This window comes from Staurois parvus, unplaced genomic scaffold (assembly GCF_062004578.1).
Source record: "Staurois parvus isolate SC_StPar_1 unplaced genomic scaffold, SC_StPar_1.0 ptg000192l, whole genome shotgun sequence".
NCBI lineage: Eukaryota > Metazoa > Chordata > Amphibia > Anura > Ranidae > Staurois > Staurois parvus.
The window spans coordinates 6,195,198-6,203,360 of record NW_028317988.1 but is presented as its reverse complement, the minus strand read 5'-3'; the positions used below and the strand labels follow the sequence as shown (position 1 = coordinate 6,203,360).

Sequence of the window (8,163 nt, the reverse complement as noted above, 5' to 3'; positions counted from 1 at the left end):
TGGTGTATTTAAGGGATGGCCAGACTTGCAGACTCTGCCTTGGTGTTGTGTTTGTCCTGGGCCCTGTATCTGTCCTGCATCCTGTTTCTGTTCCTTTGCTACCTGTTCTGATCCATGGCTTGTGACCCTGACCATCCCTCTGCCTTACCCTCTGTACTACGCTGCTTGCTACCTGTTCTGATCCCTGGCTTGTGACCCTGACCATTCTCCGCTTGCTCCCCCTGTACCTACCTGCCCAATTGATATTGACTCGGCCTGCCTGACGACGCTTGCTTGTATGTACTGTTATCTGTGGGTGGTTGGTTGGGTTTGTTTGCACTGTATTATGTTTAGTATTGCACTGCGTTTATGTTTGTATTGTTAGTGTTAATAAATTACATTGTTTATAACATATCTGAAGTCTGCGTTTCCCTGCTTCAGTCACACACCTCTGGTCATACCTGGGAGCCCTGACAGATTTGTTGCACCCAGCCTCAGTCAGCTTGCAAAAACCCAGTCCTGCTTCTAATCTATTTCCTCAAAGCTCTATTCCTGCATTCCCAACAGCTCCTCCTGCCCTGCTATCTACCGCATGTCAGTACCCTGTTCCCACTCGCTGCACCTATCCTGCCTTTAACCCTGTAAAGAAGTCCTCTGTAGCAACTGCTCCCTCCCCTGTTCCATCCTCCAGCTCTTCTCTGTCTCCAGCTGCTCCATTCGTTTGCAGACCTGCGTTTACTTGCAGTGCTCCAGTAGTTAAAGCCAGAAAAAAGCGAAAATTCTTTCCAACCAGTACCATCCTGCCAGTATCCAAACCGGTCAGCCTGCCGTCTGAGAACCGGCCTTCCGTGGTTCAGCCTGGTGCCTCAGCACCCGCACTTCAACCTGATGTCTGTACCCAGCCTGATGTCTGTACCCAGCCTGATGTCTGTACCCAGCCTGATGTCTGTACCCAGCCTGATGCCTCCATTCAGCCTGATGCCTCTACCCAGCCTGATGCCTCTACCCAGCCTGATGCCTCTACTCAGCCTGATGCCTCTACTCAGCCTGATGCCTCTACTCAGCCTGATGCCTCCATTCAGCCTGATGCCTCCACCCAGCATGATGTTTCTACCCAGCCTGATGAACTGATCCAGCCTGATGATCCTATTAGGCCAGTTGACTCGATGCCCGCTGTTGATCCAGACAATCCGGTACCTGATGACCCGGTGCCTGCTGTCATACCTGGTGACCCGAGGCCCGCTGTCGAGCCAGACGATCCAATGCCTGATGACCCGGTGCCTGCTGTCGAGCCAGACGATCCGGTGCCTGATGACCCGGTGCCCGCTGTCGTGCCAATTGACTCAGAGCCCACTGTCGTGCCTGGTGACTCGGTGCCCACTGCCTTGCCAGATGACGCGGTGCCCGCTGGCGAGCCAAATGACCTGATGCCTGGTGACCCAGTGCCCGCTGTCATACCTGGTGACCCGATGCCCGCTGTCGAGCCAGACAATCCAATGCCTGATGACCCAGTGCCCGCTGTCAAGCCAGACGATCCAGCGCCAGATGACCCGGTGCCTGCTGTCGAGCCAGACGATCAGGTTCCTGATGACCCGGTGCCCGCTGTCGTGCCAATTGACTCAGAGCCCACTGTCGTGCCTGGTGACTTGGTGCCCACTGCCTTGCCAGATGACGCAGTGCCCGCTGTCGAGCCAAATGACCTGATGCCTGGTGACCCGATGTCCGCTGTCCAGCCAGACGATCCAATGTCTGACCCAGTGCCAGCGGTCATGCCAGTTAACTCGGAGCCCACTGTCGTGCCTGGTGACTCGGTACCTGTCGCTCCGCCTGGGGGTCCGGCGCCCGCCGCTCCGCCCGGTGGCCCGGTGCCTGCTGCTCCGCCCGGTGGCCCGGTGCCTGCTGCTCCGCCCGGTGGCCCGGTGCCTGCTGCTCCACCCGGTGGCCTGGTGCCTGCTGCTCCGCCTGGTGATCCGATGTGCCTCTGCCCGGAGTCCAGCCCGATGTGCCTCTGCCCGGAGTCCAGCCCGATGTGCCTCTGCACGGAGTCCAGCCCGATGTGCCTCTGCCTGGAGTCCAGCTCAATGTGCCTCTGCCCAGAGTCCAGCCCGATGTGCCTCTGCCCGATGTGCCACTGCCCGGAGTCCTGCCCGATGTGCCGCTGCCCGGAGTCCTGCCCGATGTGCCGCTGCCCGGATTCCTGCCCGATGTGCCGCTGCCCGGAGTCCTGCCCGATGTGCCTCTGCCCGGTGTGCCGCTGCCCGGAGTCCAGCCCGGTGTGCCGCTGCCCGGAGTCCTGCCCGATGTGCCAGTCTTTGATATCCCGCCAGTTACCAGACCCGGGCGGTGGAACATTTTGCCCAGCTAGGACTGTTTGGAGCGTCCTGAGGCCGCTCCTTGAGGGGGGGTACTGTTAGGAATGGACTTGCCAGTAATGGTGGGACTCGCCTGCCTTGTGGGCTGCAGTACCAGGGCTGGCCAGCGGGTGCTCCCAGCAATCAGAGACTCAACCCTGCAGCCAGCCAAACACCTGAAACTGCTTAGGCAGGTGTATTTAAGTGATGGCCAGACCTGCAGTCTTTGCCTTGGTGTGTGTGTTTTTCCTGGGCCCTGTATCTTGTATTCCTGCATTCTTGTTCCTGGTCCTGTGTTCCTGCTAGTACGTTTCCTAGTTGCCAAACTCTGCCTGTTCTGATTACGCTGACCCTCTCCTGCTCTGACCCCGGCTCGTTCCTGACCATCCCTCTGCCTGACCCTCTGTACCACGCTGCCCGCTACCTGCTGAACCTGGCTTGTGACCCCGACCATTCTCCGCTTGCTCCCCCTGTACCTACCTGCCCGATTGTTATTGACCCGGCCTGCCTGACGACGCTTGCATTGTATGTACTGTTATCTGTGGGTGGTTGGTTTGGTTTGTTTGCACTGTGTTATGTTTTAGTATTGCACTACGTTTATGTTTGTATTGTTAGTCTTTAATAAATTATATTGTTTATAACATATCTGAAGTCTGCGTTTCCCTGCGTCAGTCACATACCTCTGGTCATACCCGGGAGCCCTGACAACATCTCTGCAAATAGAAAACATACATATAAGATACATATACATGCACAGGTAATATAATACACAATAAGCAATCAATACATTAGCTGTCCCATAGGAAGAAAAGATGGATGAACAACATAACAAATAAAAAAAAATTTAAAAAATTTTAATAATTAAAAATATAAAAAACACAAAACAAAAAAGAGATATACCTGGATGTAATCACTTCCATCCAGGCTGTTGGGAGGCATGCAACAGAGACCATTGACGGGCAAAGATGGGCAAGATCTCATCAATTCTCTAGAGTCAAACATAAATGTGGTAGATAAACCTGAAAAAGCCACGAGTGTGGTAAGATCATCCAACAGCTGATCCACCCCTTATATTGAATTTATGTTAATTACACTTCCAAATCCCCATTATACTCACTCCAACGTCAAATATGGCTCAAATCAACAATCCAAAAGTGGGTAACATCTGGACCATCCGGTGAACTACAATTGAAATAATGATATGGTAAGGGAAAATCTAACATCCAAGAGAAACATATATTCCCCATATATATTCCAATTAGGTCAGTCACCCGAAGTGTCTTAATGAGTATCACACTCAAGACACTTCTTATACCAACATCATCACGCCCATATAAGTGTGTCACCCACTAAGGCTTATTTACGAGACACAAAACATCTACTTAAATTTCTCGCTGGAATTTAAATTACTGGCCATTCAAGATTATATCTAGTTACGGCGGATGTGTCGTCTCTTTATACCATTATACAACAGGATGATGCCTTTTTAGCCCTGAATTGGGCTTTAAGTAGGAGGGAAGATTTACCATATAATCAAAAGAAGTTTTTGAGAGACACTCTGGAATTCTGTTTATCCCACAATTACTTTTGGTACAATCATAGTTTCTTCTCCCAGAAGAGGGGTGTAGCAATGGGAGCCCGTTTTGCACCCAGTATAGCAAACCTGTTCATGGCAGAATGGGAGGACAGGTTTGTGTTCATCCATCAACGTGCTATACAAGAGATTTATTGATGACAGGAGGACTATTAAGTTTTCTAGAGAGCTTGAATAATAACCCCAATAATATTAAGTTGGATTATCAATATAGTGCTGAATCAGTGCATTTCTTGGATCTCACTATTTTTAGAGTCAATGACACATTGCTTACCAAAACCTATTTCAAACCCACCGATAGAAATAGTTATCTGCCAATAGTTAGTGGACATCACCCCCAGTGGTTGAGGAATATACCCAAGGGTCAAATAATGAGAGTGAGGAGGAATTGTAGTCAGGATGTTGTGTTTCGAGCTCAGGCGGATAATTTGGTTAATAGGTTTGTGGATAAGGGTTACAAATTAGATAAACTTAAGGATATAGTCAACCAGGTTCAATCAATACCCAGAGACCAGCTGTTAGTTGAGAAACCTAAACTGGCCTCGAATGATAGACATCAGTGGGGATTTATTTCTAATTACCATATACAATATAAGGCTGTTGAGGATATTTTTTATAAACATTGGCACATTTTGAGGCTTGATAAAACATTAGGGAATGTTATCCCGGAGAAACCAGCATTTATTTATAGGAAGGCCCCTACTATTGGTGATAAAATTGTCCAGAAAATTCTGGACCCCCCTAAGACTTTAAAAATGTTCAAAGGTTCAAAGATAGAAAAGGTTTTTATTCTTGCAAAAAATGTACTGCGTGTAGTTTGGTTAAACATAAATTTAAGTGACTGGATAAATTTACCTCGAATTCCAATCATAGGGAATTTGATATTTCTTCTTTTTTAACCTGTGACTCGACCCATGTAGTGTATGGTTTGGAATGCCCATGTGGCCTTATTTATATTGGGAGGACCAAGCGACAACTTAAGGTTAGGGTACTTGAACATTTGAGGAATATTAGCAAGGGGTATAAGTACCATAGTGTATCTTTACACTTTAAGAAATATCATAATTGTGATTCAACCAATATAAAATTTTGTGCCATTAAGTCTATACCCAAAGCTTGGAAGGGATCCAATAGAATTAGGGAGCTTTCAAAATGCGAAACTAAATGGATTTATTTAACTGAAGCTTTATCTCCTAAGAAATTAAACGTTGAACTGGATTTAAATTGTTTCATTAGTGATGCATAATTTTAATTTTAGTTTATTTATTTTATTTCAGTGTTATTTTTATTTTATTTATATTAATGAATTTTTTTCATTATTCTATTCTAATTTATTTTAATAAATGTAATTATTATTGATGTAACTTTAAAATGTATTTTATTGATTGAGTGTATAAATGTGATTTTGCTGATGGCTATTATTACAATGGTATGTATTGTTATTACCTCATTGTTATAATAGTATTTGCACACAAGATGGTGCTATTGCAATGAGGTAGTCAGGTGTTTATACATGGGATCATGCATAGTAATGACATCACACCTTCAGGTGTTTAATTAATTGGGCCAAATAGAAAAGAGGTGGCTCTATAAGAGAGCCCTTACAACTCCTTCAGTAGATGTCATGTAACGAAACGCGTTAGGGTGTGGCTAGCCAGTGACGTCACCAATCACGCTGATGCACGTGTCCAGACCACGTGATTGCACCATCACCATCTTGAGTGCAGGCAGGCTGGTGAGACGCTGGAGACAGAGCTTGTAGCTCTGAGTATTAACAAACGCTGTACATTTATATACTCATTGTGAGTGCGGTTTTAATGGGGGTTTTTTGTTACCTTAATAAATTTGCTGGATGATATTGCACTATGGCAAGTATTCTTTTTATTCACATGTGCTAATTCAGTGGTTCTCAACCTTTCTAATGCCGCGACCCCTTAATACAGTTCCTCATGTTGTGGTGACCCCCAACCATAAAATTATTTTCGTTGCTACTTCATAACTGTAATTTTGCAGTGGGAGAACTAGCGCCCCATCACTGATGTCAGTGGGATGAAAAGTGTCCCATCGTTGGTATCAGTGGGATGAATAGTGCCCCATCGTTGGTGTCAGTGGGAGGAATAGTGTCCCATCGTTGGTGTCAGTGGGAGGAATAGTGCCCCATCATTGGTGTCAGTGGGAGGAATAGTACTCCATCATTGGTGTCAGTGGGAGGAATAATGTCCCATCGTTGGTGTCAGTGGGAGGAATAGTGCCCCATCGTTGGTGTCAGTGGGAGGAATAGTGCCCCATCATTGGTGTCAGTGGGAGGAATAGTACTCCATCATTGGTGTCAGTGGGAGGAATAGTGTCCCATCGTTGGTGTCAGTGGGAGGAATAGTGCCCCATCGTTGGTATCAGTGGGAGGAATAGTGCCCCATCGTTGGTATCAGTGGGAGGAATAGTGCCCCATCATTGGTATCAGTGGGAGGAATAGTGCCCCATCATTGGTATCAGTGGGAGGAATAGTGTACAATCATTGGTATCAGTGGGAGGAATAGTGTACAATCATTGGTGTCAGTGGGAGGAATAGTGCCCCATCATTGGTGTCAGTGGGAGGAATAGTGCCCCATCATTGGCGTCAGTGGGAGGAATAGTGCCCCATCATTGGTGTCAGTGGGAGGAATAGTGTACAATCATTGGTATCAGTGGGAGGAATAGTGTACAATCATTGGCGTCGGTGGGAGGAATAGTGCCCCATCATTGGCGTCAGTGGGAGGAATAGTGTACAATCATTGGTATCAGTGGGAGGAATAGTGTACAATCATTGGCGTCAGTGGGAGGAATAGTGCCCCATCATTGGTGTCAGTGGGAGGAATAGTGCCCCATCATTGGCGTCAGTGGGAGGAATAGTGTACAATCATTGGCATCAGTGGGAGGAATAGTGCCCAATCATTGGCGTCAGTGGGAGGAATAGTGCCCAATCATTGGTGTCAGTGGGAGGAATAGTGCCCCATCGTGGGTGTCAGTGGGAGGAATAGTGCCCCATTGTGGGTGTCAGTGGGAGGAATAGTGCCCCATCGTGGGTGTCAGTGGGAGGAATAGTGCCCCATCGTGGGTGTCAGTGGGAGGAATAGTGCCCCATCGTGGGTGTCAGTGGGAGGAATAGTGCCCCATCGTGGGTGTCAGTGGGAGGAATAGTGCCCCATCGTGGGTGTCAGTGGGAGGAATAGTGCCCCATCGTGGGTGTCAGTGGGAGGAATAGTGCCCCATCGTGGGTGTCAGTGGGAGGAATAGTGCCCGATCGTGGGTGTCAGTGGGAGGAATAGTGCCCCATCATTGGTATCAGTGGGAGGAATAGTGCCCCATCGTGGGTGTCAGTGGGAGGAATAGTGCCCATCGTGGGTGTCAGTGGGAGGAATAGTGCCCCATCGTGGGTGTCAGTGGGAGGAATAGTGCCCCATCGTGGGTGTCAGTGGGAGGAATAGTGCCCCATCGTGGGTGTCAGTGGGAGGAATAGTGCCCCATCGTGGGTGTCAGTGGGAGGAATAGTGCCCCATCGTGGGTGTCAGTGGGAGGAATAGTGCCCCATCGTGGGTGTCAGTGGGAGGAATAGTGCCCCATCGTGGGTGTCAGTGGGAGGAATAGTGCCCCATCGTGGGTGTCAGTGGGAGGAATAGTGCCCCATCGTGGGTGTCAGTGGGAGGAATAGTGCCCCATCGTGGGTGTCAGTGGGAGGAATAGTGCCCCATCGTGGGTGTCCGTGGGAGGAAAAGTGCCCCATCGTGGGTGTCAGTGGGAGGAATAGTGCCCCATTGTGGGTGTCAGTGGGAGGAATAGTGCCCCATTGTGGGTGTCAGTGGGAGGAATAGTGCCCCATTGTGGGTGTCAGTGGGAGGAATAGTGCCCCATTGTGGGTGTCAGTGGGAGGAATAGTGCCCCATTGTGGGTGTCAGTGGGAGGAATAGTGCCCCATTGTGGGTGTCATTGGGAGGAATAGTGCCTCATCATTGGTGTCAGTGGGAGGAATAGTGCCCCATCATTGGTGTCAGTGGGAGGAATAGTGCCCCATCATTGGTATCAGTGGGAGGAATAGTGCCCCATCATTGGTGTCAGTGGGAGGAATAGTGCCCCATTGTGGGTGTCAGTGGGAGGAATAGTGCCCCATTGTGAGTGTCAGTGGGAGGAATAGTGCCCCATTGTGGGTGTCATTGGGAGGAATAGTGCCTCATCATTGGTGTCAGTGGGAGGAATAGTGCCCCA

General features: G+C 48.8%; 1 pseudogene; it reads left to right on the top strand.

Moving 5' to 3' along the window:
• Nucleotides 1-4,295: 4,295 nt before the first annotated feature.
• On the top strand, nt 4,296-5,170 carry LOC149461788 (uncharacterized; annotated as a pseudogene).
• Nucleotides 5,171-8,163: the final 2,993 nt, after the last annotated feature.